General features: G+C 38.5%; 1 pseudogene; it reads left to right on the top strand.

Moving 5' to 3' along the window:
- The first annotated feature begins 2,235 nt into the window (after positions 1 to 2,235).
- Positions 2,236 to 2,933, top strand: LOC114616667 (annotated as a pseudogene).
- Positions 2,934 to 11,619: the final 8,686 nt, after the last annotated feature.

Here is an 11,619-nt window from a genome sequence, read left to right as displayed (position 1 = left end):
CTCTCTCTCTCTCTCTCTCTCTCTCTCTCTCTCTCTCTCTCTCTCTCCCCTTTCAGTTCATAAAACAAATACCCTATGAGATTATTATTTTAAACACAAATTGCATTTAACAGACAGCGTTGAGGTAAAGCCTCTGGATTGTAAGTTAGCTACTAATTCCATCAGACTCAAGGCTGTGAGATGCATTTCTGTGACTTATTCTGTGCTGAGACCCACTGCCAATACTTGAGCAGACATCAGTAGGCTCAGGGGGAAATGAGATCTCCACACACAGTGTACCTATTATTAAAGAGAGGTGCTCGGTGACCCAGCCTCATTCTAACCACAGAGCTAGATTCTCTGGGTTTGCAGAGATGAGATTCTGAGGAGGAAAATGAGAAACAGGAAGTCACTCACAGACACATATCTAGCAATTTGAAGCCGCTGCTGGGGTCATTTGGTCTTTACATTTTCTCTTTTTCTAGCCTCTATGAGCATCCCCAGGGACTATTTGTTATTCTTTCCCGTCCAGTGGCTGCTATGTTCAATTATGGCCCTCTGTTCCACTGTAAATTTTTGCATTCCACGCTAGGAACACATCTTTGTTAGATATATTTACTCCCCTGTGTAAGCTCCGTCATTTCCTTCTTTATTCTCCACTATATTGTTCTCTAATGATGTCATTCATTTTGTTGTTGGTAATATTTTCACGCGTTCTACTCTAGATCTTATATTCCTCTGTGACACCCCTGCTCACTCTAGAATACTGCCGAGTGCCTCTCTGCCTCTTTTATTTACACAGCACAGAAGGGCTGTGAGTCTTGCCAGTGACAGGCTGCTCTGGCTTCTCTGGCACCTGGTACACAGCAGACCATCAATCAATATCTGTTTAATATGAATATGAATAATATCTGCCCTAATGAACAAAAATGTATGAGCCCAGTGATTTTGGTATAATCCTAGACAAAATTATAAAGTAATAATGTCCACCCCATTCATTGTATGCAACTTAATTTTTCTTTAATTGCCTTAAAGAAGAAAGCAAAAGAAAGAAAGAAAGAAAGAAAGGAAGGAAGAAAGGAAGGAAGAAAGGAAGGAAGAAAGGAAGGAAGAAAGAAAGGAAGGAAGAAAGGAAGGAAGAAAGAAAGGAAGAAAGAAGAAAGTGGTTCACATGAATCAAAATAGGTTCCACACACTATGTAGATGAAAGATGTTCCCTGATTTTGACGTCTCATGTCCTAATACTTGATTTATTTCTGGATGAGTCATGCTCAGCATATCATGGAGTGGCTGGGAACAGAGTCCCTCCTAATTGCAACTCACATTCCTTTATTCTACCCTTTCTATCTTGAAAGGCTGGTTATTAAGAATGATACCTTTTGAACAGTGTGACAAATATCTATCAGCAAGGGTCCCCCTAAAAAACTGGGGCTTCAGTAAGAGAGATTAGGTCTGAAACCCCGCCTCTCCCTCTGTCTGTCTGGATGAAACTGGCTAAGACTTAAAAGTTTCTCTAAACCTCAGCTCCGTATTAGAAACCGAGGAGGATAAGGATGAGTGTATCGATGGTAGAGCCTGAATAAAAGCCAAAGTTTCCTGGCTCTGAAGCTCAGGCTCACAATAACTATCATCCTTCCACAATTAGATGAGATAATCAGTACAAAAATGTTTGACATGGAGAAAATATTGTTAAAGCAGCATCAAAAACATGTATGTAAAACAATAACAACAATAACAATGGCCCCTTGTCCTTTCTCTAGTCCTTGAGGTGTGACACACTCTTATGTGTGGATTTTACTGTCAATGTTTTTTCCATGACTTTTTTATGTGCTTGTTGTGTATATGTATGTATCTATCTTCTTTTCCTCCACATTTATGGGGATTTCTTACACCTGAACTACTGAACAGCCTGTGGTAGAGGTTGAAGTCCAGGTCAAACGTACAAGGACAGCCTCACTGAAACAAGAGTGTCACTTCTCCCCACGATGTTCTCAGCAACAGCAAGTTCCTGTGGTGGATTTCCAGGCAGAACCAAGACAGGCATTCTTAGCTGAGACATCAAGAGGTGGTTAAAGCAGTATTAGAACACCAAGGTGGTGAAAGTCTAGGAAAATAGGACTCATCCATGGTGAAACTTTGGTCAAGCTTACACTGTGTGCGAGTAACTCTGCATCAAACCTTTATTTACAGCCCTCCCCCAAGTATTAAGGATCTTGAGATTTTACTGTTGAGAAGGACTATGGTAGGACAACAATCATGACTGTAAGAAACAGTGGCAAGATGCTGCAGCCCATTGACTATAGAATGAGATGTATCCTGCAAGATGGAAGAATCTTCATTGGCTCCTTTAAGGCTTTTGACAAACATATGTCTTTGATCCTCTGTGATTGTGATGAGTACAGGAAGATCAAGCCAAAGAATGCAAAAACAGCTAGAATATGAAGAAAAATGGTTTTGGGTCTTGCTACTTGGAGAGAACTTGGTTTCTGTGACTGTGGAGGGTTCACCTCCTAAAGATACTGACATTGCTCGTGGGCCACTTGCTGGTGCTGCCGGTAGCCCTGGGGTTGGAAAAGCAGCTGGCAGAGGAGTACCAGTTGGTGAACCTATTCCCCAAGGTCCTACTGGATTAGCAGGCCCTATCGGAGGAGTTGGAGGCCCATCCCAGCAGATCATGACTCCACAGGGAAGAGGCACAGTAGCAGTAGCTGCTGCTCCTGCCACTGCTAACATTGCCAGAGCCCCAACTCAGTACTCACCAGGACTCGGAACTCTACCTCCACCTATAGACAGAGCAACCCCACCTCCAGGCATTATGGCTCCTCCATCTAGTATGAAACCACTCATGGGCCCACCAATTGGTCTTTCCCTGTTAGACACCTATAGGCATGCCCCATTTAGGAATGAGTCACCCTCCACCACCTCCCCCAGGAATGTATCCATCAAGACCCTAAAATACAGTTGATAAATATCAGCCTTTCTTTGTCCCTGCAATGCATCTTGTAAAATTGTGTAACCTACAAGCTTTCTGACCACTCTTACTGCATTAACTATAGATAATTGGGAACAAACAAATAAAAAACCAAACACACACACACCAAAACCAAACCAAACTAAACCAAAAAAACAAGAAGAGCAACCATGGGGAAAACCACCCAAGACATTCTCTTTGTTTTCCTAAGGAATGTTCAAATTCAAAATTATTGTTGTGATTGCAAAATCAATGCTAGAAACTGGGGAGAGAGAAGGTACACACAGCTGTGAAAATGGAGTAAGGGCTCCAGAGAGTCCACGTGAGCTGGTGACATAGGTTGGGCAGAGACCAGGCTTAGCTGACTTTCAGACAGTGGGCAATGTGGATCTTCAGCTCTCAGAGGAGGCTGAGCAGCTGGTTTTAAGTGGATATTCAAGGTTCTCAGTCTGCTAGCACCCAGTGGGTGTTTTGTTTGTTCTAAGGCTTGAATAGAAGACTAGAAAATCTTCACGGAACATGGCAATCCTGGTGCTGTCCATTTTCATAGAGTAATTTAGTGACTCAATGTAGAGGAGGCATGCCTAGCTCTTTCTGGCAATTTCATTGTCAGTATGAATAGATCTGTAGAAGAGGTATTAGTGGATTCACTGCATTGCTCTGTGAAAAGGGATAAGACAGGAGTGAAGTTGGATTACACTGGAATGTGTAATCTTATTTTTTGCTTTCAACTTAGACTTTTTTTGGTTTAAGATTAATTTATTCATTGGTCTGGGGAAAGAATGATCTCTGTTCCTCATTGTCATATCTGGCAAGATTACATCAAGAAGGCATTCCATTCCATACAACATATTATGTGATATGTGTGGTTGGCAGTCAACTACAAGGTTGACTGTATCGTGATCTTCATTTATCAGATAAGGATACAGGCTCAGAGTCAACTCCAAGGTCTGAACATTGTCCAACTTGGTGAGAGACGTCAAGTTGGCCTGAAACACAAGTCTGTGGCTTCTGGTTCTACATTCTAGTCTGTGTTAACTATGCTACACATTTATATAGAAGAAAGTATTTTGAAAATGGCATTCTGGCTGCCTGAAGGTAATGAAGACAGGACCAAAGGCAATGATATTATAAATGGGAATCTAGACTTGCCAACGAATGTTTCTAATGTCACAGAGGAGAAAGTATATACACAAAGGAACAGGAACATCGAATGGGTACCTCACTTAATATAAGTTTTGCTTGATATGACTGGGTCCTGATATGCAGCATAGACTCCATTTGTAACATGATCAGGTGATTTCTGGTGATTCCATGTCATTTTTAACACATGTTGAGATTAAGGATAGTTGTTGCATATTTCACACTATGGAGCAAAATTGCAGAAGAACTTGGGATTTCTTGTTTTAGCTTAGAATTCAAACGTGGGGTAGTAAAAGTTGGAAACAGACCTCCACATTTCTTGACACCTATTCTTTTTGGTTGATAACATGAATGTCTGTAAGGCATTTAAAACTTATATGTAGGAAAAATAAGTGAAACAACTTTTATGGGTTATTGAATATTTACCAGCTGTCTACATGCTTTTTCAAAACCTCTTTAACTCTTTGAGAAAGTTCTTTTATTCCTTCTTTCCATTTTTCCCCTTTGAAGCTGCCACAACAGAAGACAGGAGATACAGGTAGTTTGAAGATATTTCCACTTGCATCTTTCTTGAGGCAACTCATGACAAGCCAGTAACAGCTTGTTGGTATAACGGAGTCTTTGTAAATTATGTTGAACAGTGTTTTTACTTGAAGAAAGTACACTTTAATCCTGGGACTTTTTTCAAACAAAATTTTGAAGATTATCTAGTTATGTAGCCTAATCTGGCTTGAGCTTCCTTTTGTAGTCCAGGCTGGCCTTGATCTTGTGGTTCTCCTGGATCAGCCTTCTAAGTGCTGGGATTGTAGGATTTGCCACCACATATGGCTTGATGTAGGAAACTGAAAGAACTAATCTCAGGCCTCAGAGCCAGCAACAGAATGAAGACAAGCATCCATGCTGCCAAAATGCTACCTCAAGACTATTTCTGTCCAGTATGTTCTGATGTGGGCATTAGAAACACGGGCATTAGAACCATTCTATCCATCTTCCCATTCTGTTTGGGTGACTGAGATGAAATTGCCTCACTTCTTTGGAACTTGATTTTGTCAGATGTTAAATGAAGAAAATAGTATGTGATAAGATTGCCTAAATTAGTTAATACTTGCAAAGGCCTCAAAGCCATGATTGCTCCATAATAAACACTTGATGAGTAGCTATTCTTGTTCCCACAATGCTTTTTGAGACTCAAGTCCAATGTAGGAACCCCCACAGGGATGAATTGAAGAAGAATTACTATAAATAACATAGAAAGGTAAACTTAAGAGAACAGTGAAGCCCATATCTCTTCAGATACAATATGGAGTAGAACACAGTCCAGATTAAATCCCACAGAGAATCAAAGAAACTATGGGGGGCTGGAGGAGACCAGCATAAGCTGATGTTGGAGAGAAGAAGTCAGGGAGAAACCACAGTCACCCTATAGCATTAACTGAAGGGAACATTCTATTCTAAACCATGACAATTTATCCTCCTGCCTTCCTGTCTTGCACTCACCGAACACCTTCAGAATCACTACTGTGTGCTCTACTCTGCTGTAAAGGTATGGAGGAGACATAAATATGTAATACTGTTATACCTTTAAAGAAGAAATTATTATTATTATTATTATTATTATTATTATTATTATTATTATTATTTTAGAGAAAGTAGTGTCTTGGCTCTGAGGAGGTGGTACTTGAACAGAGACCCAAGCAAGAAGAAGGAATCAGCTCTGTGATTATCTAGAGAAAGAATGTTCCAGAGAGGGACAGACACCAACTTGCATCGGGAGAGAAGTGAATGGGAGGCTATGATGAAGTCTATTGTGGTTGGAATGACAATATAGGGAGATTGGGTAGGGATTGGTCACGCAACATCCCTAAGGTGAGATTTGGTTTCAACAAAAGGAAGCCTCATGGGTTCAAAGCCACGTGCACTTGAGGTTATACTGGGCCATCTACTTTGACAACGCCCTAGACAACTATATCTCAGTACGAGTAAACAAAGGACAGAATTAGAAGAATGTATTCTTAAGGCGAAAAATCACTGTGACTCTGAAAAAAAGAAAAAACATGCTTGATATGCTCCATGTGCCTGGATTTGTATCATGTTAATAACATGGTTAAACATAGTATTGGCCAGTATTTAATTCAAGCTGAGGAGCTTTCCTAATGCAAAAGCCTTGCGGTGGGGATAGGTAGGGATTTAGACAGGGAACTTTATACAGCTGCCAGAGGCACAGTTGGTGGGACTGGGACTGGAGAATCAAACCTAGATTCTGTAAGTTCTGGAGAATCTCATGTTTTTTTCCCATTTGGCTTCAGAAGATGCTTAGGCTAGACCTTCTAGAAGTGAAAGACAATTGCACCAAGTATAGCATAGGAAATAGCTTAGCAATCTGGGATTCCACTTGATTTGGGCTATGCACACACCCTTCTTTTAATAATGCACTTGATAGCCTGAGACCCTTATCTCACTAAATGTACACACACACATACACACACACCTCTCCAAATAATTTACCTAACAACTTGTTAGACACTTAAGCCCCCATCTGCATCCAGCTGCACATATACCTACTTCAACCAATAGAAATAAGTTACTTTCCATAGCAACTTCATGATAATGATCCATTTCTAGTCAAACATGTCCAGGAATGCATCTTGAAATGAAGAGAGGTGGGCTGATCAGGCCTCAAAACATCTTGATGACACGTAGAGTATTACAAACTGTCCTTGATGTACTTTTAGGGTTTACCATCAATCCTCTGTTTACCATCTTAGGCCTTAATTGGACATGCATATGGTTAAAATCAAGTGCACTGTGGTAAAGGACATGTACAGTAGAAAAGAGATTATATAAGTTGAAACTGAGAAACACCCTCATTATACTGATGCTTTTAGCAACCAAAGACCTTCTTTTGAGCTGCATTAAAGAAAACCTTGTGCAATAATTGGTGCCCTTGAGTACCCTCACTCATGTGGCCTTCTGTCTCTCTTGACAGTATGACAGACAGTTTTTGATCTGTACTATTGCTTCACATTTGAGTTATTTCCTTGTTGGATTGTAGATCTGCATCTAGTCATTATTTTACTTCCTTGACAAAGAAATCAAGAACCTGGAAACAAGGGGCCCAGGCTTCTATCATCAGTAACCTAATCACAGAGAGGTACCAGGTACTCTAAGTCAAAGGAGGATTGTGTGCAAGTCAAAAAAAATATTTATAGGTGGTTTCTACTCATAACCCTACTCAGCAGACACACCCACCAATCTGTGACTATTGGAAGAAAAGAGACTTCTCTGACAGGTTTAGGTAAACAAACAAACAAACACCCCCCAAAAATTCAGGGCAGGAGACACACATCAGATAAAGACCAGAACGTCATGAAATCTCACTAGTCAAAAGTGCACACAACTCAAAAAAACAGCTACTGTTAGAATGGGAATGGAGTAAGTTACAAGAGGTTCCATCACAGTTGTGTGGTTAAAAACAGAGGAGCACAAGTTGGTCAACTTTTCAGTTGGAAAATACTCACTCATATGTAGGTAAGAGACTACTGTGTTTCTTTTCTTTCTCTTCTCTCTTCTTTCTCTGAATTAATGACCAGATCTGTTAAATTATGGTCGTGTCAGGGATTTCTGGGAGATGAATAACAAATGCCGCCAATGGAAAATATTGACATTTCTCAAGCGATCGATGAAAACTCAGTAGCCTGTATGTCATGTTCAGCTGCCGATAATACAACAGAGCTGATGCAAGCAAAAGACAGCATTGTTGGCTATTCTCAGTCTATAGGCACTGATACACAATAAAATTCTAGTGGTAGAGATGGGGCGTGAATGAGTTTAGTTGTAATACTTCAAAATTCTAGCATCCTGCAAAATTGTTGGTATGTGTTTAGCATCTTAGATCTAGATTTTCAAATTGCCTTTATCAGAAAAAAAATCTTGCTCAATCTTTGAAGAAATTTGCATTTCTATGCAAAGATGGAACACAATATCCTTGGCTGAGTTACGAAAGTCAGCAACATTTTGTGGTATATGATTAGCACATCCCGAAAGCAACAATTCTAGAAGGTTTAAATTTAGCCAGGAAAAACTGAAGGCATCTATCTATTCATAAGTAGGCATGGGAATGTAAGCTTCACAATGGTGCTTAAATGTCACATATTATCATGGAAATCCTAAGAGGTGCGATCACTGGATTCTCATTTCACATTTCAAAACAAAATATTTAAAAAGTACATTGGTCTTTAATTAGCAAAGCAACTAAGTCTGATCAAATAAAATGGTTGTTAGGGAAAAGATCTTTTCTTTAAGGATAAGTAGGATATAATTCTTAACTGATATTCTAGGCCAGTAGAGACTAGGGAATCCAAATGTAGAAAGTCTTCATGGCAGCCTGAAGCTTTGAATTTTCAAAATCAAATTTAAATATTGAACATAAAATTTGTTCTTTGTATCAGTAGTAAGTAGGCCTTGTTGATAGCTTAGGAAAGAACTACCTAGGTGGTCATCTGGCTCAGTGGTTCTCAACCTTCCTAATGCTGGGACCTTTCAGTACAATTCCTCATGTGGTGGCCACCAACCATAATATTATTTTCATTGCTACTTCATAACTATAATTCTCTACTGTTATGAATCATCATGTAAATATTTGTGTTTTCCTATGATCTTAGGTGCCTGTGAAAGGGTCATTTCACCTCCAAAGGGGTCACAACCCACAGCTTAAGAAAAGCTGATATAGAGTGACTTAGATTCAGTAATATTTAAGTTGTAATTGAGAAGCTTATCAATTAGGTTATACTTTGGAGCGTGAGAGAGCAATCAAATACCTATAAAGAGGTTAATGCCCATGTCTTGAAAAGTACAGTCCAACTTCATCCAATTCACATATATCTCACATTTAAAGTAGGCTTTTTCATAGCATAGAGCTGGGTATTCCTTTAAATTGCTTTAATTCAATATTGTTTCTTTTCTTTGTTGGGTCTCAAACCCATGGTCTTGTCATGTTAGGCATGTATTCTTCTATGCAGCTACATCCTGAGCCCCTAATATCTGTATTTTATTTTATATTAATGTAGTTATTTATATAGCTGAGTTTACATCTATTATTTGGTTATTTGTTTTCTACTAGTTTATTCTTGTTCCCTTTCCCTCTTCTGGATTAAGTATTGGTTTTAATATTCCATTTTGTTTGTACTATTGACTTATTTACTATGCTTTTTCCTTGTTGTCCCAAGGTTTACCTATGAACTTTTAGCTTACCATAATACATCTGAAATAACTTGGCACATAAGTGTAATGTACTATTCCTAGGACAGACAGACTTCTGTTTCCCCAGTCTTCCTGCTACTGTTAACATATATTTCATATATAACATATGTTAACATATATATATAACATATATTTCATATATATACTCAATGTCTGATTTTTAAAACAAAGGAAAATGATTATATGATAGCCAGTTTTTTTCTTTAACAGTCAATAGCTTTTAAGGTGATGAAAAGTGTTGTATACTTATCCATATATTTAGTATTACTGAGACTTCTCTATGTAGACTTCAATTTTCGCCGAGTATCATTTTCTTTTTTACAATATGGAGCTGCTACAGTCAGTTATCTCGACCTTTTCTTGTTGTTGTATAAAAAGAACAGTTGGTTTCAGTTTCGTGAAACATTGGACCTTAATGGAAAGGGTTTTGTTGCTTTGTTGTTTTATTTGTTTGTTTTTCAACATAATGGATGTTAAAGATGTTGCTTGTTTTCTCTGTTTTCCATAGCTAATGTCCAGAAGTGCACAGAATTTCTCACTTTGCTTCTTTATATGTCTTTCTTCTCTAGATGTTTCTGGAGGCTCTTTAGTGTTATAATTTCATTATGCTGTGCTTGCTGTTAGTGTTCTCTCTGTCTCTCTGTCTCTCTGTCTCTCTGTCTCTCTCTCTCTCTCTCTCTCTCTCTCTCTCTCTCTCTCTCTCTCTGTGTGTGTGTGTGCTTATCCCCTTAGGGTTTCTTGGATCTGTGTACTTACAATTCCAATATCTAATTTAGAAAATCTAGTGGCCATTATCTCTCTACAACCCATATATTTTTGACATATGCAGCATTCTCATTAATACATATATTAATACATAATAATATCAAATTTCTTGATATTATTCAAGAAATGTAAGTATAAGAAACTGCAGTGCTATTACATTTTTCATTCTTTTATTTTTGCTTTGTTTTGGATAATTCTACTGCTCTTCTTTCAAGTTCTCAAATGTATTTCTAAATTAATGTAGATCTAAAATATGCCTATTATTCACAAATCAGTGTGATTGGTGTAAGAGCCTTCTAATACTCACTCTCCTACACAAGTAATATAGTCTTGCTAGGTATAGTCCATCCTCCTATATGAACATGGGTTCTGAGGGAATGGCCTAGGTAGCTGTAGGGGTCTTTTTACAATGACCATCTAGAAATCTAATGTTTTTCCCATCCTGTTGTATGTTCTGAGAATTTTTCTTATTACTAGTGCCTGGCTCTTCGTTTGGATCACAAAGGTGCACAGTCAAGTTCCTAGCATGCACTGTGCAGATTTTGTGGGTTGGGATTCTTGGTTGTTGGTTATTTGTTTTCTACACATCTTTATTGTCTACATCTTTGCCCCCAGACTTCTATCTCTGTCTGACCAGATTCTTCATCTTAAATTCGGCAAGGATGCCATTTCAAGCTCTTTCAGGTTATCCTTGCTTCAATGGTCCATCCAGGCAGAAAGTTAGAAGCAGCCATAGAACTCACTACTCTCTTTTCTCCATACTGTGAATTCAAAGCTTGGATGGGCTTCATGAGGTCTTGGTCTCAAAACCAAACCAAACCAAACCAAACCAAACCAAACCAAACCAAACCAAACCAACACAAACCAAACCAACACAAACCAACACAAACAAACAAACAAACAAACAAACAAACAGTTTAACCTACTAAGATGTTGAAATGAGAACAAATGATATAAATCTGATATAAACTGGTAGTTATTCACCATTCAATTCAATGGTAATGATATCAAACCTGGCTTCAGACAGATGCTTTATGTTATGGCAGTAATTTTTCCTCTGATTCTTGATAGATAAGGTTTAAAGATAATTATAAAAAAAAAGAAAGCAGGGTATTCAAAGGGTCTAGCCACTTATACAACTGGAATGTGATGTCAAATATGATTATTAAATATTTATTTGGTACAAAAGAATATTCACAAAATATATGTAAATTTTAGAGTATTACTCTTAAAATTTTAATGTGCCAACAAACCACCTGGGATCTTGTTAAAATTGTAGATTCTGGCTCAGATGAGGTGGATGGGCAACATAACCTGTCTCCCATATTCCCAACAAAATTTCATATTCCTGCTTTGTAGATCTAGCCTTTGAGTTACAAGAATAAAAGCATAGTTAATACAACCACCACCTGTGGATACCCACAGACTATCATTATCTCTGATGGGCCCTGTGCACCCTTCCTGATCCCACCCCTTCCCTTCCTGATCCCATCCCTTCCCTT

The sequence above is a fragment of the Grammomys surdaster genome, unplaced genomic scaffold (genome assembly GCF_004785775.1).
Source record: "Grammomys surdaster isolate TR1022 unplaced genomic scaffold, NIH_TR_1.0 332894, whole genome shotgun sequence".
Classification (NCBI taxonomy): Eukaryota; Metazoa; Chordata; class Mammalia; order Rodentia; family Muridae; genus Grammomys; species Grammomys surdaster.
The sequence above is the reverse complement of the archived record's forward strand: the minus strand, read 5'-3'. Positions and strand labels throughout refer to the sequence as shown.